The sequence below is a fragment of the Panulirus ornatus genome, chromosome 72 (genome assembly GCF_036320965.1).
Source record: "Panulirus ornatus isolate Po-2019 chromosome 72, ASM3632096v1, whole genome shotgun sequence".
In the NCBI taxonomy this organism is placed as follows: Eukaryota; Metazoa; Arthropoda; class Malacostraca; order Decapoda; family Palinuridae; genus Panulirus; species Panulirus ornatus.
Window position 1 is genome coordinate 11,333,485 of NC_092295.1, and position 23,776 is coordinate 11,357,260.

A 23,776-nucleotide genomic window follows, 5' to 3' on the forward strand; every position below is an offset into this window, starting at 1 on the left:
ATATATAATATATATATTATATATATTTATATATATAATATATTATATATATATATAATTTATATATATATTATTATATATTATATATATATTTTATATATTATTATAAAATGAGGTTTAATTTGTTCTCGAAATTTAAAAATTTCTTCATCTTTTCATCTCCCGGTACTTCCATTTCTTTGTCTTGCCATGTCTATGCTAAAATCTAATCTGAAATCCGCTTCTCCCAAACTACAGAATGCTCTTTTTTCCCTTCTCTTACCCCATTCTAAACACAGCCTGTTTTGGTCTTAAATGCAATTTTTGTGGGCCTCCTCACTTTCTCAACACTGGTCCCTCATTGTAAAAACTGAAAGCCTCAGTACGTCCTCGTTTCCTGAGTTTGATGCTCAGGGATCAGTTACGAAATCTGCACCCCTTGTCTGCCCATTCACGTTCTGTGTTTTACAAAAAAGTTTACTTTGTTCGTCATTTTGCTTTAGGGAATCCCCACTGATACTTCTGTTTCTTTGAAACTTTAAATGTGATGGATTTTGCTAACAATATTTGCAAAGTTTTTTCCAATATCTTTTTTTTCTTTATTTACCTTCCCTATGTGATTATGAGGATCCCTGGGGGTACTTGATGCTTCATCTCCCCTCCAACCCCCGATGCGATATAATTATCATAATTTACTTGTAAATCAACTTTTGCTTTTCACTTTTCAACTGTCAAAAAAGCCTTCTTATCTTCTGCGTCTCATTCAAGTGTTCCCTTATATCTTTTTTCCCTTTATCTTTCCTAAAGATTTAAACGTTTTTGATTTTATATCCTTCCTGGGCCAGTTTATGTCTTCGGCCTTTTTTTCATATTTCCATATATGAACAAACAAGGATTTAGGTGGCAAGAAGTTATCTGGATATCTGCTTTTTCCTACTTTTTATATTCCCTTGGGCCAAAGCTATTCGTACTTGTTTAGCGGGTGTGTGTTTGTGTGTGTGTGTGTGTGTGTGGGGTGTGATCGCTACTTGTGTATTAAGGGGAGAGAGTTTTACACTCGCACGCGTCTTTATCTTAGCGAATGTACCATGTCCCTTTTTCCTTTTTAATTTTTTTCAAACACACCCAACACACGCCCCACACACCACACAAACAACACAAAACACACCAAAAACACACAAAAAACACCCCACCACACACCAAAACACACAAAACACACACACACAACACCAAAACAACACAACACACACACACAAAACACACCCCCACACACAAAAACACAAACACACCGACCTAGTGCGTTACCATTCATCGACCAGTCTCGAGGGGAGTTTAAATCTGGGTTAGATGTTTGCGGGCTGCCAAAGGGCCCGGGATTCGACCCATGCAGTCCCAAACGTTTGGGGTAGCCCATGCTGACTCATGGTTAGTAAGACTATATTTACTATACCACGTGTGTGTTTTGTATGTTTTTTTGTTAGGAGGAGAGAGAGAGAGAGATGAGAGAGAGAGAGGAGGAGAGAGAGAGAGAGGGGAGAGAGAGAGAGAGAGAGAGGGGAGAGAGAGAAAGAGACTTTAAGCTGGCATATTTGCAAGAGAGATACGCAGTTAACAAAGCACCGTGAAAGTCTGGCACTGTGTAAACATACGTATCGTGAAACGTTAAGAAACCCAAAGCAATCAATACAAACCAGCAAACATGAGTTGTAATTAAAATCAGAGAAGAATTTAAAACTCCGTGGTGCAACGGTTAGATTTTGGGACGTGATACATTCCGGCCGCCCGGGTCGAGGGGAATGGGTTCGAATCATGATTACAGCGTCGGTCCACAGTAAACCCCAGTGTTCACCCCTCCGAGGGGATGGTCGATGAATTGGGTTTTTGGGTTTTCAGGTGGGATATATATATATATATATTAATATTTTTTTTATATATATATATTTTAAATATATATATATATATATATATTTTATATATATATATAAAAAATATTTTTTATATATTATCTATTTATTTTGCCTTGTCGCTGTCTCCCCGGGTTTAGCGAGGTAGCGCAAGGAAACACACGAAATAAGGGCCCAACCCGACCAATACACATGTATATAATACACGTCCACCATACGCAAAATATACATACTATACATCTCAATGTATACATATATATATAACACCAGACATATAATATTTTACAACGTACATAATTCATACTATCGCCTTTATTTGTTCCCATCGCCACCCCGCCACACATGGATAAAAACCCCCTCCCCCCTCATGTGTGCGAGGTAGCGCTAGGAAAAGACACCAAAGGCCCCATTCGTTCACACTAGTCTTAGCTGTCATGTTAAAAAATGAACCGAACCCCACAGTTTCCCTTCCCTCCAGGCCACCCACAACTTTTCCATGGTTTCCCCCAAGCTTCCTTTCCCCTGGTTCAATCCATTGACAGCACGTCGACCCCGGTATACCACTCGTTCCAATTCATTTTTTCCCTTCCCGCCTTTCACCCTCCTGCATGTTCGGGCACATATCACTCAAAATTTTCTTTTCACTCCATCTTTCCACTGAAATTGGTCTCCATTCCCCTCGTTCCCTCCCCCTTTGACACATATACCCTCTTGGTCAATCTTTCCTCACTCATTCTCTCCATGTGCCCAAAACCATTTCAAAACCCCCTCTTCTCAATCAACCACACTCTTTTTTTTCCCACTTTCTCTCTTTACCTTAACTTTAAACTTACTCGTTTCAAACCACTCACACCACAATATTGTCCTCAAACATCTATTTCCAGCACATCCACCCTCCTGCGCAAAAACTCTATCGTAGCCCACGCCTCGCAACCATAAAACGTTTTTGGAACCACTCTTCCTTTTTCAAACATACCCTTTTTTGTTTTCCGAGATAATGTTCTCGATTCCAAACATTCTTCAAGCTCCAGAATTTCGTCCCCTCCCCCACCCTATAATCACTTCCCCCCCCTTCCATGGTTCTCATCTGCTGCCAGATCCACTCACAAAAAATCAAAACTTTTTATTTCCCTCCAGTTTTTCTCCACTCAAACTTACCTCCCAATTGACTGACCCCACCCTACTGTACCTATTAACCCCTTGCTCTTATTCACATTATCTTAACTTTCTTCTTTCACACACTTACCAAACTCAGTCACCAGCTTTACTGTCACTTACATGAATCAGCCACCCGCGATTATCATCAGCGGGAAAAACAACTGACTCACTTCCCAAGCTCTTCATCCACATAGACTCATACTTGCCCCTCTTCCAAAAACTCTTGCTTCCCCCCTCCTAAAACCCCTTTCCCTAAACAAATTAAACAACCATGAGACATCACACGACCCTGCCGCAACTACATTACTGGAACCAATCACTTTCCTCTTTTTTCCCACACGACAATTCCTTACATCCTCATTTAAAAACTTTTCACTGCTTCTAACATCTGCCTCCCACACCCTTTTATCTTAATACCTTCCACAGAGCATCTCTACAAAATCTATTTATATGCCCTTTTCCAGATTCCCTAGATGCTACAATACAAATCCATTTGGGTTTTTTTAAGCATTTTTCACATGCATTTGCAAAGCAAACCTGAAATTACACATGCTTTACCCCTTCTGAAACCATACTGCTCTTCCCAATCTGTTGTTTTCTATACAGGCCTCACCCTCTCAATCAATACCCTCCAATAATTTACCAGGATACTCATCAAAATTTTACCTCTGTTATTTGAGCACTCACTCTATTCCCCTTTGGGCCCTTTTTACAATGGCATATGCAAGCATTCGCCAAACCTCAGGCACTACCTTGATTCATACATTACATTAAATATCCTTACCAACCAGTCAACATACAGTCACCCCTTTTTTTAATAAAAATTCCCCTGCAATACCATCCAAAAACCGGCTGGGCCCTTTCCGGGTTTCTCTTCCGTAAAGTTTTTACTACTTTTTTCTATTTACCAAATCATTTTAACTAACCCTCTCACTTTGCACACCACCTCGACCAAAGCACCCTTTATCTGCCACTCTATAATCAAACACATTCAACAAACTTCAAAATACTCACTCCATTCCTTCACATCACCACTTTCTTGTTATCACCTCCCATTAGCCCCCTTCCCCTGGGGTTCCCATTTGCTCCCTTGTCTTAGCCTTTATTTACCTCCTTCCAAAAAATCTTTTTATTCTCCCTGAAAATTTTAATGGTACTCTCTCACCCCAACTCTCATTTCCCTTTTTTCATCTTGGGACCTTTCTCTTGACCTCTGCTCTTTTTTTTATACCTCTCCCACTCATTTGCATTTTTCCCTGCAAAATCATCCAAATGCCTCTCTTCTTCTTTCACTAATAATCTTACTTCTTCATCCCTCCACTTACTACCTTTTCTATTCAACCCACCTCCCACGCTTCTCATGCCACAAGCATTTTTGCGCAATCCATCACTGCTTCCAAAATTTACATCCCATTCCCTTTCCCCTATCCCTTACCTCCTTTTTTCTCACCTTTTTCATTCTATTACTCAGTCTCTCTGGTACTTCCTCATACAAGTCTCCTTCCAAGCTCACTTACTCTCAACTCCCCTTCACCCCCAACATTCTCCTTCTTTTCTGAAAACCCCCACAAAATCTTACCTTCGCTCTCAAGACATTAACATCCAAAAGGTCTCTTTCGTGCGTCTATCAATTAACACGTAATCCAAAAAACGCTCTCTAGCCATATCTCTTACTTACATACGTACTTTATGTATATCTCGCTTTTTCAACCAGGTATTCCCATATCACCAGTCCTTTTTCAGCACAAATCTACAAGCTCTTCACCATTTCCATTTACAACACTGAACACTCCATGTATACCAATTATTCCCTCAAACTGCCTCATTTACTCACCTTTGCATTCAAATCACCCATCACTAAAAGCCCGGTCTTGTGCATCAAAACCACTAACACACCCCATTCAGCTGCTCCCAAAACACTTGCTTCTCATGATCTTTCTTCTCATATTATATATATAATATTTATATATATATATATATATATATATATATATATATATATATATATATATATTTATTATATTTATTATACATTTTCGCTGTCTCCCGCGTTTGCGAGGTAGCGAAAAGGAAACAGACGAAAGAAAGGGCCCCAAACCCCCCCCTTTCACATGTATATTCATACGTCCACACACGCAAATATACATACCTACACAGCTTTCCATGGTTTACCCCAGACGCTTCAATGCCTTGATTCAATCCACTGACAGCACGTAAACCCCGGTATACCACATCGCTCCAATTCACTCTATTCCTTGCCCTCCTTTCACCCTCCTGCATGTTGGGGGCCCCGATCACACAAATCTTTTTCACCCCATCTTTCCACCTCCAATTTGGTTCTCCCTCTTCTCCTCGTTCCCTCCACCTCCGACACATATATTTCTCTTGGTCAATCTTTTCCTCACTCATTCTTCTCCATGTGCCCGATCAACCATTTCAAACACCCTCTTCTGCTCTCTCAACCACGCTCTTTTTATTTCCACACATCTCTCTTACCCTTACGTTACTTACTCGATCAAACCACCTCACACCACACATTGTCCTCAAACATCTCATTTCCAGCACATCCATCCTCCTGCGCACAACTCTATCCATAGCCCACGCCTCGCAACCATACAACATTGTTGGAACCACTATTCCTTCAAACATACCCATTTTTGCTTTCCGAGATAATGTTCTCGACTTCCACACATTCTTCAAGGCTCCCAGAATTTTCGCCCCCTCCCCCACCCTATGATCCACTTCCGCTTCCATGGTTCCATCCGCTGCCAGATCCACTCCCAGATATCTAAAACACTTCACTTCCTCCAGTTTTTCTCCATTCAAACTCACCTCCCAATTGACTTGACCCTCAACCCTACTGTACCTAATAACCTTGCTCTTATTCACATTTACTCTTAACTTTCTTCTTCCACACACTTTACCAAACTCAGTCACCAGCTTCTGCAGTTTCTCACATGTATCAGCCACCAGCGCTGTATCATCAGCGAACAACAACTGACTCACTTCCCCAAACTCTCTCTCATCCCCAACAGACTTCATACTTGCCCCTCTTCCAAAACTCTTGCATTCACCTCCCTAACAACCCTATCCATAAACAAATTAAACAACCATGGAGACATCACACACCCCTGCCGCAAACCTACATTCACTGAGGAACCAATCACTTTCCTCTCTTCCTACACGTACACATTTCCTTACATCCTCGATAAAACTTTTCACTGCTTCTAACAACTTTCCTCCCACACCATATATTCGTTTAAAACCTTCCACAGAGCATCTCTATCAACTCTATCATATGCCTTCCAGATCCATAAATGCTACATACAAATCCATTGCTTTTCTAAGTATTTCTCACATACATTCTTCAAAGCAAAAGCCTGGATCCCCACATCCCCTACCACTTCTGAAACCACACTGCTCTCCCCAATCTGATGCTCTGTACTGCCTTCACCCTCTCAATCAATACCCCCCCATATAATTTTTCCCCGGAATACTCAAACAAACTTATACCTCTGTAATTTGAGCACTCACTCTTATCCCTTTTGCCTTTGTGCAATGTCACTATGTAGCTTTCCGCCAATCTCAGGCACCTCACCATGGAGTCATACATACATTGAATAACCTTACCAACCAGTCAACAATACATGTCAAAGTCTGGTGGTGTAGAGCTGGAGCTGGTGGATATGGCTACCTTAGACATGGCTCTGGTGGACTGGACTGCTTTCAGTTGGATTTGGAAGAAGTACTCAACTTTATAGCGTATGCATTTGCTCCTGCAACATTGGTTACACGACTGGGGCATCATCTGTAATTTGTGTTGGCTCTCCTATCTCAGTATTTCCTTGGAGAAGTCCTCAGTGTATTAGGAAGTGGATGGTTTCACTGTGCTTGCTGGGTGCCACTGTGGTCGTCATTCATCGCCCCCAAGATACTTGAAGTGTCCAGCATTGGAGGATTTGTCTGCCAAGCTTGTTGATCCAGTATTTGCAGTGTTGTATTGTGTTGATGGTTTGCTGCAGCATTGGTGTTAATATTTCACTTTGGACCCTCGATATGGTCGCGAATGTGATAATTTACATTGCCATCTGCTCCCTCATTGGTGGCTTTTCTGTTCAAGGATGCAAAGCCCATTGTTTGGCAGTAAAGGAGACCATAAAAGTCACAAATGAATTCAGTAAATTGGATCACATGGTTCTCCTGTTGAGTTCATCGTCTGTGTCAGTACCCAGATGGAACTATTTGAATAAGGCCCTTGACATCTTCAATACGTCATTGGTGACACCGATACTATTATGTATTCTTCACGGTCTGTGTCATTCTTTTCATCTGCAATGCTCTTCAAGGAATGGAAAGGTCATCCAGCCAAAGATGTTACAGGTGTTTTGGCAGGGGGTTTCAGACCTGTGTTCATCGGTATTTTATTCTACATGCATTCAAGGACATGGATGTCCTTGGATGGGCATGACATCCATTGTTGACAGCCCAGGGCTCTGGAGAGTCAAGAAGGGAGGCTCAGACCAGCCAGACACTGCTAATGATAGTCAGTTGACTGAAGAGGAAGATGGGATTAATCACACCCGAGCCCTTGTCCTATGGGTCAATAAGCGTGTATATTGAAATAATGGTACAACTTATAGATTACTGAAAAGATTTTTACTAGGGGCATTTAGAGCTGTTTATTCAGCACTTACAGCATATAGGTAAAGTTAATGCTGATTATTTTCTGAAGGACCAAAAAAATCTTGTACATGATATTTTGTATTAAAAAGATATAGGAACATCCTGATATATATATAAATAAATATTTATTTATGTATTTATTTTGCTTTGTCGCTGTTTCCCGAGTTTGCGACGGTAGCACAAGGAAACAGACGAAAGATAATGGCCCAACCCACCCCCATACACATGTATGTACAAACACGTCCATCACACGCAAATATACATACCTTATACATCTCAATGTTACATATAGATACACACACACACATACATATATACCCATGCACAAAATTCACACTGTCTGCCTTATTCATTCCCATCGCACCTCCCCACATATGGAATACCATCCCCCTCTACCCTCAATGTGTACGAGGTAGCGCTAAGAAAAGACAGCAAAGGCCCCATTCGTTAACACTCAGTCTCCAGCTGTCATGCATAATGCCCGTAAACCACAGTCCCTTTCCCCATCCAGGCCCCACACAAACTTTCATGGTTTACCCAGACGAGTCACATGCCCTGTTCAATCCACTGACAGCCTCAACCCCGTATACCACATCGATCCAATTCACTCTATCCTTGCCGCCTTTCACCCGACTGCATGTTCAGGCCCCGATCACTCAAAATCATTTTCACTTCATCTTTCCACCTAAAATTTGGTCTCCCTCTTCTCCTCGTTCCCTCACCTCCGACCATTTTATCTCTTGGTCAATCTTTCCTCACTCATTCTCTCCATGGTGCCCAAACCATTTCAAAACACCCTCTTCTGCTCTCTCAACACGCTCTTTTTATTTTCACACATCTCTCTTACCCTTACATTACTTACTCGATCAAACACCTCACACCACACATTGTCCTCACACATCTCATTTCCAGCACATCCACCCTCCTGCGCACAACTCTATCCATAGCCCACGCCTCGCAACCATACACATTGTTGGAACCACTATTCCTTCAAACATACCAATTTTTTGCTTTCCGAAATAATGTTCTCGACTTCCACCACATTCTTCAAGGCTCCCAGGATTTTCGCCCCCTCCCCCACCCTATGATTCACTTCCGCTTCCTATGGTTCCATCCGCTACCAGATCACTTCAAGATATCTAAAACACTTTACTTCCTCCAGTTTTTCTCCATTCAAACTTACCTCCCAATTGACTTGACCCTCAACCCTACTGTACCTAATAACCTTGTTCTTATTCATATTTCCTCTTAACTTTTTACTTTCACACACTTTACCAAACTCAGTCACCAGCTTCGCAGTTTCTGCATGAATCAGCCACCAGCGCTGTATATCAGCGAACAACAACTGACTCACTTCCCAAGCTCTCTCATCCACAACAGACTTCATTTCTTTTTTGCCTCTTTTCCAGAACTCTTGCATTCACCGTCCTAACATCCCATCCATAAACACAATAACACCACCAATTATCCAACACCCTTAAAACCCCAAAAACCCCCTTCCCTCTTCCCCCCCCAAAAAATAAAAACCTCCCACAAAAAACCAATTTAAAACCCCAAATCTCTAAAACCTCCCCCCAACCACAATTTTTAAAAAATTTTCCCTTTTTTCTTCATACCCCTAACCCAACCCCCCCCAAAAAACCCCCCCCCAAAACCCACCAAAAAAAAAAAACAACCAAAAAAATAATAAAATAATTTCTTTTTACCCCCCCCCCCGGGAAGAAACAGTGTGGTTTTGGTGGTAGAGGATTGTGGGATCAGGGTTTCCTTTGTGATTTTATGTGAGAAATACTTAGAAAGGGAAATGGATTTGTTGTAGCATTTAGGATCTGGGAAGGCATATGTAGAGGTGATGAGATGCTCTGTGGAGGTATTAAGAATATTGGTGTGGGAGGAAAGTTGTTAGAAGCAGTGAAAGTTTTTATCGAGGATGAAGGTGTGGTACGTGTAGAAGAGAGGAAGTGATTGGTTCTCAGTGAATGTCGGTTGGGCGGGGGTGTGTGATTTTCTCCTTTGGTTGTTTAATTTGTTTAGGAGGGGGTTTGTTGGGGGAGGTGAATGCAAGGTTTTCGAAAGAGGGGCAAGTATGAATCTGTTGGGGAGAAGGGGTTTTTGGAAGTGAGTAGTTGTTGTTCGCTGATGTTACGCGCTTGGGGCTGATTCATGTGAGAAACTGCAGAAGTGGTGACTGAGTTTGGTAAGTGTGTGGAAAAAGGGTTTAGAGTAAATGTGAAAAAGAGCAAGGTTTTTAGGTAAGTGGGGTTTGAGGGTCAAGTAAATTGTTAGGGAGTTGAATGGAAAAAAAATGGAGGAAGTGATTGTTTTTGATATTGGGGTGGTTGGCGGGGATGGAACCCCATGGAAGCGGAAGTGGATCATGGGGGGGGAAAGGGGGGCAAGTTTTCTGGAGCCTTGAAAAATTGGGGAAAAGCGAGAACCATTTTTCGGAAGCAAAAAGGGGTATGTTTAAAGGGAATTAGTGGTTTCCCAAAAAATGTTGTATGGTTGCGAGGCGTGGGCTAGGTTAGATTTTGCGCAGGAGGTTGGATGTGCGGGAAATGAATGTTTGAGGACAATTGTGGTGTGAGGTGTTTGATGGGTTTAGAATGTAGGTAGAGGATGTGGGGGGAAATAAAAGAAGCGTGTTGGAGGCGAAGAGGGGTTTTGAAGGGTTTGGGCACATGGAGGATTGAGTGGGAAGTTTTGGCCAAGGGGAAATTATGTGTCGGAGGTGTGGGAAGGGAGAAGAGGGAGACCAATTGGAGGTGGAAAGATGGAGGAAAAAGATTTTGTGTGATCGGGGGCCTGAACTGCAGGAGGGTGAAAGGGGGGCCCAAGGAATAAAAGTAAATTTGGGGAGCGATGTGGTTTAACCGGGTTAAAGTGCTGTAGTGGATCGACCCATGCATGTGAGGGTCGGGGGTAAAACCCCGGAAAGTGGTGGGGTATTATATTTGCGTGCGTGGAGTTTGTATATACATGGTATGGGGGGGGGGCCATTTCTTTTGTCTGTTTCCTTGGCTACCTCGGAAACGCGGGAGACAGCGACAAGCAAAAAAAAAAAAAAAAAAAAAATTTTAAAATTTATATATTATATTTATATATATATTTATATTATATTTTTATATATTTTATATTTTATATATATATATTTTTATATATTATATATATATATATATATATATTATTTATATTTTTTATTATATAATATATTTTATTTTTTTTTTCTTTTTTTTTTAAACTTTGCATTCCGCATTGATTGTTTGGTTAAGAAAGAGGACTGGGCCTTTGGGAATATCCTCACCTGGCCCCCCCCGTTCTTCTTTTAGAAAATTAAAAAAAAAAAAAACGAGGGGGAGGTTTCCAGCCTCCGCTCCCTCCCCTTTTAGTCGCCTTCTACGACAGCAGGGAATACGTGGGAAGTTTTTTAATCCCTATCCCCCGGGGTATATTTTATATATATTATATATATTATTATTTTATATATTATATTATATATAATTATATATAAATATATTATATTATATTTAATATATTTAATATATATATATTATATATTATAGATATTATATTATATTTATATATAATATTAATATAATATATTATATTTTCTTTACGTGTTTGGGCCCTTTATAAGGGGCCCCAGTTGCCCTGGGTCTCAGTTAACATTTGATATATAATAAAAAAAGACGACAGCAAAAGGGAAACTGGAGCAGGCGAGGGGAAGATGGGAACCGAAAACATTAAGACGATGGAAACTCAAGCAGAAATCAGGAGAGCAATCGACATGGAATTACGGAATGCTGGAAGACACGGTTTTTTTTGGGGTCTGCTGGTGTGTTGCTCGCTTTAGCGTTTGTGGACCCTGTCAATTACAGCTCGTTAATCACGGAGGCATTACCCTTTATCTACCAAATTAGTGAGACAAAACCGTCCCTAGATCTTTCTGTGGCAGCAGCAAAGTCATGATCTTCATATTTAGGTACATTCATATATCCCACTCAGAAAACAGCTTCAGAAACCTTCAGTCGTAACAGGTATTCAGCGTTCGCCACTGATATCGAAGACACAAAATTCACCAAAAGCAAAAATTTTGGGTCAACAGAAGGGCTTAACCCATTATGTACAACTTTTCTCAACATTCCTCTAAGCCCATAAACCCTCCCTCAATCAGCTAGTCAGTGTTATTATATGACGTTGTTGTAGTTTCGGTAATGGCGAATTTGATTGTTATAAGCAGTAGTAGCCCAAATCCTGTGTCGTGTCCCAAACCTTCCTAGTGTTATTTCTTACTCAGTGGGACACATCCCTAAATTGCCTTAACAAACCCGTTTATATCTCATACAGTCGGGTCGCCGGGTTTTGCCCCCAGGGAAAGCGAGTCTCTGTTAATCTCAGCAAAACTCTGATTGCTTTATTTTTTCTTACCAACACCACATAATTAACTGCTTCACCAACACTAGGGTCCCCATTTCCTCCCACAGTGCTCAGGGGTTTTCGTATTCTTTATCAAACCTTTGTCAGTGTATGCTTTATAACGTCGTTTTCAACTTTAACTTCATAGCAGTTCCCGGTCACAACTTGACTTTACCAACAGTCAGGTCACAAAATGACTTCACAAAAAAATCAGGTCCAAAATGACTTACAACAGTCAGGTAAACTATGACTTCACAACGTCAGGTTTACAACTATGACTTCACCAACAGTCAGATCACAACTATGACTTCAACAACAGTCTCAGATCCAGCTATGACTTCACCAACAGTCAAGATACACAACTTGACTTCACCAACAGTCCAGATCACAACTATGACTTCACAGTCAGATCACAACTATGACTTCAACAAACAGTAGGTCACAAAACTATGACTTCACCAACAGTCAGATCACAACTATGACTTCACCAAACAGTCAGATCACAACTATGACTTCAACAACAGTCAGGTCACAACTATGACTTCAAAAACAGTCAAGTCCACAACATGACTCTACCAACAGTCAGATCACAACTATGACTTTACCAACAGTCAGATCACAACTATGACTTCACCAGCTGTCAGATCACAACTATGACTTCATACAACAGTCAGGTCACAACTATGACTTCACAACGTCAGATCACAACTATGACTTCACCAAACAGTCAGGTCAACTATGACTTTACCAACAGTCAGATCCACAACTATGACTTCTACACAGTCAGGTCACAACTATGACTTCACCAACAGTCAGATCACAACTATGACTTCACCAACAGTCAGATCACAACTATGACTTCACCAACAGTCAAGGTCACAACACTCATGACTTCACCAACAGTCAGGTCACAACTATGACTTCACCCAACAGTCAGGTCAAAAACTATGACTTCACCAACAGTCAGATCACAACTATGACTTCAACAGCAGTCAGATCACAACTATGACTTCACAAACAGTCAGATCACAACTATGACTTAAACCAACAGTCAGGTCACAACTATGATTTTACCAACAGTCAGTTTCACAACTATGACTTCACCAACAGTCAGATCACAACTATTACTTCAACAACAGTCAGATCACAACTATGACTTCACAACAGTCAGATCACAACTATGACTTCACCAACAGTCAGGTCACAACTAGGGACTTCACCAACAGTCAGTCACAACTATGACTTCACCACAGTCAGGTCACAACTATGACTTCACTAACAGTCAGATCACAACTATGACTTCACCAACAAGCAGATCACAACTATGACTTCACAACAGTCAGATACAACTATGACTTCACCAACAGGCAGATCACATCTATGACTTCACCAACAGTCAGATCACAACTATGACTTCAACAACAGTCTGATCACAACTATGACTTCAACAACAAGCAGATCACAACTATGACTTCACCAACAGTCAGGTCACAACTATGACTTCAACACAGTCTGATCACAACTATGACTTCAACAACAGTCTGATCACAACTATGACTTCAACAACAAGCAGATCACAAACTATGACTCAACAACAGCAGATCACAACTATGACTTCAACAACAAGCAGATCACAACTATGCTTTACCAACAGTCAGGTTCACAACTATGCTTCATAACAGTCAGATCACAACTATGACTTCACCAACAGCAGATCAAAAACTATGACTTCACCAACAGTCAGATCACAACTATGACTTCACCAACAGTCAGATCACAACTATACTTCAACAACAGTCAGATCACAACTATGACTTCAACAACAGGCAGATCACAACTATGACTTCAACAACAAGAAGATCACAACTATGACTTCAACAACAGTCAGGTCACAACTATGACTTCACAACAGGCAGATCACAACTATGACTTCACAACAGTCAGTTCACAACTATGACTAACAACAGTGTGGTTCCTCCTTCTCCAGGCTCCAGTACATTGCGTTTGTTTACTTTCCTGATAGCAGTATAGGTTACATTCATCTGCGTCAGATATCATCAGATTCAATCCTCTGCATTTCAGTAAAAATGACCATTAAAATTATTCTCCTTACGACAAATCTACATCACAATTATGCATTCAGCAGTAACATTTGGCCTAACGCTTTTCTCTTCATTAAGGGCGTAAGTCACTCCTATGTTTTCAGTTTTCAGGTGGATCCTGTAACTTCAGCAACAGTTAAAACCATTTTATTCCTCCCCTTTCAGAGGTCTTGGTCATTCAGTAACCTTTAGTAACAGTCAGGTCGCTCTTCAGCCCTTTAGGAAAATTGTATCACAATTCTGCTTTCAGTTAACATATACGTCACGGCTCTGCCTCCAGTTACAGTCAGCTCGATCACGGATACTGAGAAACATTACAAGATGCACATATTATAAAGTTTTTTTGTAATGTGAGTTGAGACAGCACGGACATCTGATGCCTGATCGAGGCCATCTCATTAAAAATTCAGTGTTTCATTCTTTCACTGTAATTTTTTGTATAATGTGGTGATGTCTTATGTAGTGAAAGTCTACAGCTCTTTCTCAGTGCAGAATACAGTAGTACGTTCATTTATTTGTTATATAGTTTAGCTCTGCTGGGTTTTTTTTTTCCCATGGTTGGGATGGTTTTTATGGTGTTGTTGGGTTCAGTGTGTTCGAAACATGTTACAGTGTATTCAGTTGTCATGGATCAGTGCAGCTGAGTACAGTAAGGAGTAGTACGGTGTCGTACAATGTAAAATACGTACACTACAATAAATGTCGTAGTATAGTTGGGTATAGTATAGTATGATGTAGTGCGGGTGACTGGCATTTGTGCAGTATACTCTTATGAAGAAAAGTATGTTGAAATACGACACAGTGAAGAAGACTGATATATCGCAGTAAAATGTAGGATAAACGTGTAGTGTAGTGCAGTATGGTGTAGGGTAGGAAGATCATTACAGTGCAGTATGGTGTAGCGCAGAGGAATGGCATAGTGTATCATGACATTTTGAAAAACAGTATAGAAAATGGTGTAGTGCACTGTGATGCAGTGAAAATGAGTGGTGTGCAGTAAAGTGTGGGGGAATGAAGGTTTATGGTGTAGTGATCACGGTGAAACAGATATAATGTAGTGGTGAACAATACAGTTTAAAGCTGTGTTTCTGGCAACAGTTTATTAAGGCGGTAACTATTGTGTTGTGTGAATTAGTGAATTATGTTATCGCGATTACAGCATATTCGGAGTTGATACTGAGTTGTGTAAGGCAGGGTTGCTCGTTCAGTAGTAGACACAGCTCTAAGCAGTGAACTACAGTGCTGGTAGTGCAACATTGCACAGTGGGATATTGGGAAGTAGCAGGATGCAGCTATGTGCCCTGAAAGGCAAAGGAATACGTTGAAAACCCTCTGCATGACATGTTGAAGAGTAGGATACATCTCTCTGCAGTGGGTTGTAGCAGAACAAAAACACAGCATCATCCACGGGAGTACAGGTGGGTAGGGTGAAGATGAGGGAGGTTTGTGTAGTGCTTTATTGTGGAGTGTAAGCGTGGCAGAGTCCAGCACTGTGCTGAGGTCATATGTGTATAGAAGACAGGATACTGTGGAGTAAAGCATGAGGAAAATGTCTTGTGGTGTGTTTAGGTCAGGATGCTGAATCTGTACAGTGAGGTGTAATAAGTAAGATGCAACATTATAAGTGATGTAAGTAGAGCAGTACTGGATGGGTGTAAAGAAGTAAGGCGTATTAACGTTCACCGCAGTAGAGAGGAGCAGAGCTGTGCAGTGTCCATGTAGTGGAGAAGGGCACAGCACTGTGCTGTGCATTGTAACAGAGCAAGATGCAGGTAGGTGCAGTGTAAGGACTTGCAGCATCGGGCGACACACCGGGTCAACACCCCTGGAGTGGGGCGAGGAGCGCCACTTGGGCAGGTGGCTTTAGAAGCAGCAGCCAACAAACAACTTGATTTATCGAGTCCATAACCTCCTTGTGTCTCACTTCCTCCCGCCCTTTCCGTTATTCTTACAGCCTCACATTTGTATCTCGAATTTGGCCTCATAAACATTCCTCCATCACTTGAGACTAATGACAGTTTTCTTTGAAATCTTTGAGTAATGAAAGCATTAGGAATTTTCCTGGCCTAAGTCTGGAACCATAAAGTGTAAGGGAAAAAATAGGAGACTGTCTCGCTGTGAAGGGACATTTCATAATGTGAACGTGGCCTTCCCCATTTATCCAATTTTCCTCTCCATCAGCAATGTGGTAGCGAGGGGCCAAATCCCTTACAGTCTACATACTTGGGGGGCACTATCTCCCTCTCTGGTCCGCGACACCCTCGCTCTTTGTCTAAGAATTGGGAGGTTACGATACCTTCCTCTCGGCTGGTTCCCGACACCCTCGTTGAACGCCTATGACCTAAGGGATTAGATACGATCTCCCTCTCTATCAGCCAAGACACACTCAACTGAGGGCTTAAACTTGAGGAGCACTACTTCCCTCTCTGTCGGCCCACGACCACCATACTGAGAGCCTAAGGCATATTGTCAAATAGTGTTGACGTCTTTGCTTTTGCTGCTGGTGATCCTTACATCAAACACTTTTGCTTGAGTGACATTTTGCTTGTAGCAACCTATGTGGTGGCTCTCTGCACCAGTGCTTTAACGATGGACCTGGCACGAGCACCAAGCTGATGGATGTCATCATGAATGTCTTGGGTTCATTTTTGGAATTGACACTCTCTGGCTACGACGCATTCGCTCTAGTCTGTGGCTCCTTAGAGGCATGTTGCTATCGCTATTCTAAAGTCCTTGGCTTCCCTCTTGAATCAACACTCTAGTGGCATTAGTAATTCATTAATGAAACCTTTCCAGAAAACTAACCAATCAACCTTATTTTCTATTCTGCTAACCACACTGAACACATTGTGGTTATTATTCTGACATTAACACTCTGATGGTTATTTCCAGCACCGTAGCAATGATTTTCGTACACTGTTCTGTGGTGAAGACTCCTCTCATCAACACTACAGTAGTGACCTCATGCACAACACTTTAAATATCGCCCTTTAGTGGTCACCACTATCGCCAGCACTTTCGTGGTATCCTTGGCACTAAGTGTCAGCAGAATTTAATTGAAAAGAAGCTCCAAACTTTCTCAAAAGAAAGTTGTAACACCATTTTACAGCTTCTCAACCCTGAGGGGAATTCTAATCCCAATTTATCAGTATCAAGATTAACGGGTAAGGTAGATAGGCACAGGACGCTACTTTGAGAGTGATGGTCAGCCAGGGACGACCAGTGAGGCTTGAGGAGGTAGGAGACGATCCTAGTGAATTACGAGGGGCTCATTTGGAAGCTTAAGTCTTGTTATAGGAAGACTGAGGCAGCAGTACTATATTCTGTGTATATATTAAGTTATATGAAGGAAATGGTTTGGTCGCATGGAGAGAATGATTGAGGAGAGGGTTGACAAAGAGGATATATATGTCACAGGTGGAGGGAACGAGGAGAAGTGGGAGATCAAATTGGAGGTGGAAAGATGGAGTGAAAAAGTGATCGTGGTCCTGACATGCAGGAGTGTGAAAGGCGTGCAAGAATAGAGTGAATTGGAACGATGTGATATACTGGGGTCGATTGCTATCAATAGATTGAACCAGGGAATGTGAAGCGTCTGGGGTAAAGCATGGAAATTTTTGTGGGGTATGGATGTGGAAAGGAAGCTGTGGTTTCGGTGCATTATACATGACAGCTAGGACTAGTATTGTGAACGAAATGGCCTTTGTTGTATTTTCCTTTGCGCTCCCCTCGATGATGCGTGGGGGGGGGGTGTTTTATGTGTGGCGGGGTGGCGACGGGAATAAAAAAAAAGGCGGGAGTATGAATTTTTTTAATGTTTTTATGTCTGTGAAAGTATATTTTGTATAGGGTAAAGTGAAACTGTTGTATATGTGCGTGTGTGGTCGGGGTATGTCCATCCCATGTGTATGTGGGTGGTTTGGGGGTATTCTTTCGTCTGTTCCTTGCCCCTACCTCGCTAACGGGGGGAACACAGCGACAAACATAGTAGAATGATAATATATAAAAAAAAATTCGAGCGGAAAAGGGACAACTGGATCATTTCAAGTGTTTGCAGTGAGAACTTGTAAAGCATCAGGTTTGTGTGGTAAGAGCAGAGTGTATAATGCTTTGGGCCCCCCTTCTCCTTTTCCCCTCCACTCTAAACATATTTTTCCTCCTTGTAAATTTTTTCCTACTCTTCCCCTGGGGAGAGAAGGCGGGAAATCCACCATCCTTTTTTTATTTCCAAAAAAAAGAAGGAGCAGAGAAGGGACAGGAAAGGGAAAATTTTCTCTCTAAGGGTCATACTTTTTTCTTAAGCTCCCGATAATCGGAAATTTGGCGAATATTTATATTATATTTATTATATTTATAATAAAATATTTTTAATATATATATTTTTTTTATATATTTTTCTTTTTTGCTTTGTCGCTGTCTCCGGCGTTTGGAGGGCTAGGCAAGGGAAAAACAGACGAAAGAAATGGCCAACCCACCCCCATACAATTTTATATACATACGCCACCACGAAAAATATACATAATTAACAGCTTTCCAGGGTTTACCCAGCGCTTAATTTCCCCCTGATTCAACCCAAACTGCGCACGTCAACCCGGTTACCACATCGTTCCAATTCACTCTTTTTTGGCCCCCTTTCACCCTCCTGCATGTTCGGGCCCCCGATACCAAATCTTTTTACTCATCTTTTTCCCCCCCAAATTTGGTCTCTCTCTTTCTTTCCCCTCACTCCGCCAATTTTATCCTCTTGGTCAATCTTTCCTCACTCATTCTCTCCATGTGCCAAACCCATTTAAAAAAACCCCCTTTTTCTGCTCTCTAAAACCACGCTCTTTTTATTTCCACTTCTTCTACCTTACTTTCTTACTCGATAAACCCCCTCACACCACACATTGTCTCAAACATCTCATTCCAGCATCCATCCTCTGGCCAAATCTACCCCCTAGCCACGCCTGCAACCATAAAAAAATTGTTAAAAACCCACTTTTCCCTTCAAACATCCCCATTTTTGCTTTCCGAGTTATTGTTCTGCTTCCACACATTCTTCGGGGCTCCAAAATTTTGCCCCTCCCCACCTATGATCCACTTCGTTCCAGGGTTTTCCATTGTTTGCCGATCACTCCGATATCTAAAACCCCTTTACTTCCAGTTTTTTCTCCATTAAAAACTCACTCCAATTGACTTGACCTCAACCTACTGTACCTAAAACCTTGTCTTATTCACATTTACTTTAATTTTCTTTTCAACACTTTACCAAACCCATCACCAGCTTCTGGTTTCTCACATGAATCAGCAAAAAGGCGGTAACATCGCGAACAACAATAACTCAATTCCCAAGTTCTTCATCCCCAACAGACTTAAAACTTGCCCCCTTTTCCAAAACTCTTGCATTACCTCCCTAAAAAACCCCATAATTTTAAAAAAATTAAAAAAAACCATGGGGAATCACAACCCGCCGCAACTACAATCACTGAGAACCCATCACTTTCCTCTCTTCTACACGTACACAGCCTTAATCCCCGTAAAAAAAATTTTACTGCTTCTAAACAACTTGCCCCAACATTTTTTCTTAATCCTTCCACAGAGCATCTTATCAACTTATCATTTTGCCTTCTTTAGTCCATAAATAATACTTTCAAATCCATTTGCTTTTTTAAGTATTTCACACATCCTTCTTCAAGCAAATCACTGGGTTTCCCAAAATCTCTACCACTTCTGAAACCAACTGCTCTTCCCCAATTGATGCTCTGCACATGCCTTCACCCTCTAATTTAATACCCTCCCATATAATTACAGGAATACTCAACAACTTATATTATATATATATATATACATATATATATATATATATTTAAAATATATTATATTATATATATATTATATATATATATATTATAATTATATTTTTTTTTTTTTTTTTTTTTCTTTTTTTGTCGTGTCTCCCCCGTTTCGGGGGGCAAGGAAAAGACGAAAAAAAAAGGCCCAAACCCCCCAACCCATGTATATAATTTCGTCCACAACCAAATATACTACCTACACAGCTTTCTGGTTTTCCCCAGACGTCACATGCCCTGATTTAATTTCCCCTGGGCAGCCGTCAACCCCCGGGATCCATACGATCCAATTCACTCTAAATTCCCTTTCCCTCCTCACCTCCTGCAGGTTCAGGCCCGGGTCACACAAATCTTTTTCACTCCATCTTTCACCCCCAATTGGTCTCCTTTCTCCTCGTTCCCTCCCTCCGAACAATACCTCTGGTCAATTTTTTCCTCACTATTCTCTCCATGTGCCCAAACCATTTCAAAACACCCCCTTTGCTCTCTCAAAACCCGCTCTTTTTTATTTCACACATCTCTTTACCCCTTTCGTTATTACTCGATCAAACCACCCACACCACACTTTTTCGTCAACATTTATATCCAGCACTTTCCCTCCTCCTGCGCTTCACTATCCATAGCCACGCCTCGCAACCATACAATTGTTGGAACCACTATTCCTTCAAACATACCTTTTTTTCTTTCCGAGATAATGTTCTCGACTTTCCACCATTCTTCAAGGCTCCCAAAAATTTTCGCCCCCCCCCACCTATGTTTCCACTTCCGCTTCATGGTTTCATCCGCTCCCCAAAATCCACCCCCAGATATCTAAAACACTTCATTTTACTCCAGTTTTTCCCCATTCAAATCACCTCCCAATTGACTTGACCCTAACCCTACTGTACCTATAACCTAATATATTTATATATATATATTATATTTTATATTTATAATATATATATATATATTTTATATTATATAATATAATTTATATATTATATATATTATATTTTATATATTTTTATATATTTTTTTTTTTTTTTTTTTTTTTTTTTTTTTTTTTTTATACTTTGTCGCTGTCCCCCGCGTTTGCGAGGTACGCAAGGAACAGACGAAAGAAGGGCCCCAACCCCCCCCCCCTTAAACATGTACATACACTCGTCCACCCACGCAAATATCATCCCTACCAGTTTTCCCTGGTTTCCCCAGAGTTCACATGCCCTTGCTTAAATTTCATGACAGCGAAACCCTGTATACCACATGACTCCATTCACTTATTTCTTGCCCTCCTTTCACCCTCCTTTTTTTCACTCCATTTTCCACCCCCAAATTTGGTTCCCCCTCTTCTCCTCGTTCCCTCCCCCTCGGACACATATATCCTCTTGGTCAATCTCTCCTCACTTTCTTCCATGTCCCCAAAACCATTTCAAAAAAATTTTCTTCTGCTCTCTCACCACGCTCTTTTTTATTTCCACACATCTCTCCCCCATTAGTTACTTACTCGATCAAACCCCCTCCCCCACCCTTGTCCTCAAAATTCATTTCCAGCATATCCACCTCCTGCGAAATCTCTATCCATCCCCCAGGCCTCGCAACCTTTACAACATTTTTGGGGAACCCAATATTCCTCAAAATACCCATTTTTGCTTTCCGAGTAATTTTTCTCGACTCCACCCATTTTAAAGGCTCCCAAAAATTTTGGGGCCCCTCCCCCCTATGATCCACTTCCGCTTCCAGGGTTCCATTCGCTGACAGTAAACTCCCGATATCTAAAACATTTTCATTCCTCCAGTTTTTCTCCATTCAAACTCCCCTCCAATTGACTTGCCTCACCCTACTGTACCTAAAAAACCTTGCTTTTTTTCCATTTACTCTCAACTTTCTTCTTCCACACACTTTACCAACTCAGTCACCAGCTTTGCAGTTTCTCACTTGATCAGCACCAGCGCTGTTCTTCTGCGAACAACACTGATCAATTTCCCCAGCTCTCTCATCCCAAGATTCTTTTTATATATATATGATGATGTAGGTGCACACAAGTTATAATGAGATACAGTTCTATCTGTGTAAAAAATTTATGGTAAGAGATAGAATAGAAAAAAAAAATTTATAAAAATATTAAAATTTTTATATTATTATATATATATATATATATATATTATTATATATATTTATATATATTTTTTTTATATATTTATATATATAATATCCCTGGGGATAGGGGAGAAAGAAAACTTCCACGTATTCCCTGTGTGTCGGAGAAGGCGACTAAAGGGAAGAGAGGGGGGGCTGGAAATCCTCCCCTTCATCTTTTTTTAAAAATTTTCCAAAAGATGGAAAGAGAAAGGGGGGCCCGTGAGGAAATTTTCCCCAAGGCCAGTCCTCTGTTCTTTAAAGCTTTCTCGCTTTAAAGCGGGAAATGGGGGAAAAGTATGAAAAAAAAGAATATTTTTATATATATATTTTATTTTTAATATATAATATAAAATAAAATATAATATATATATATATATTATATATATATATTAAAAATATATATATATAAAATATATATTATATTTATATATATATATATATATATATAATATATATTATATATATATATATATATTTTATATATATATATATATATATATTTAATATATATATATATATTATATATATATATATATATATATATATATATATATATATATATATATATATATTAATATATATATATATATATATATATTCTTTCTTTCATACTATTCGCCATTTCCCGCATTAGCGAGGTAGCGTTAAGAACAGAGGACTGGGCCTTTGAGGAAATATCCTCACCTGGCCCCCTTCTCTGTTCCTTCTTTTGGAAAATTTGAAAAAAAGATGAGAGGGGAGGATTTCCAGCCCCCCGCTCTCTTCCCTTTTAGTCGCCTTCTACGACACACAGGGGAAAACGTGGGAAGTATTCTTTCTCCCCTATCCCCAGGGATATATATATATATATATATATATATATATATATATATATATATATATATATATATATATATATATATATATATATATATATATATATATATATATATATTATTATATATCTTTTTTCTATTCTATCTCTTACCATACAATTTTACACAGATAGAACTGTATCTCATTATAGACTATGTGGTGCACCTACCATCATCATATATATATATATATGAAGTCTGTTGGGGATGAGAGAGCTTGGGAAGTGAGTCAGTTGTTGTTCGCTGATGATACAGCGCTGGTGGCTGATTCATGTGAGAAACTGCAGAAGCTGGTGACTGAGTTTGGTAAAGTGTGTGGAAGAAGAAAGTTGAGAGTAAATGTGAATAAGAGCAAGGTTATTAGGTACAGTAGGGGTGAGGGTCAAGTCAATTGGGAGGTGAGTTTGAATGGAGAAAAACTGGAGGAAGTGAAGTGTTTTAGATATCTGGGAGTGGATCTGTCAGCGAATGGAACCATGGAAGCGGAAGTGGATCATAGGGTGGGGGAGGGGGCGAAAATTCTGGGAGCCTTGAAGAATGTGTGGAAGTCGAGAACATTATCTCGGAAAGCAAAAATGGGTATGTTTGAAGGAATAGTGGTTCCAACAATGTTGTATGGTTGCGAGGCGTGGGCTATGGATAGAGTGAAGCGCAGGAGGATGGATGTGCTGGATATGAGATGTTTGACGACAATGTGTGGTGTGAGGTGGTTTGATCGAGTAAGTAACGTA

The 23,776-nt window shown here is 40.5% G+C and overlaps 1 pseudogene; it reads left to right on the forward strand.

The window, feature by feature from the left end:
• Window positions 1-1,840: 1,840 nt before the first annotated feature.
• Window positions 1,841-17,004, forward strand: LOC139748090 (magnesium transporter NIPA2-like; annotated as a pseudogene).
• Window positions 17,005-23,776: the final 6,772 nt, after the last annotated feature.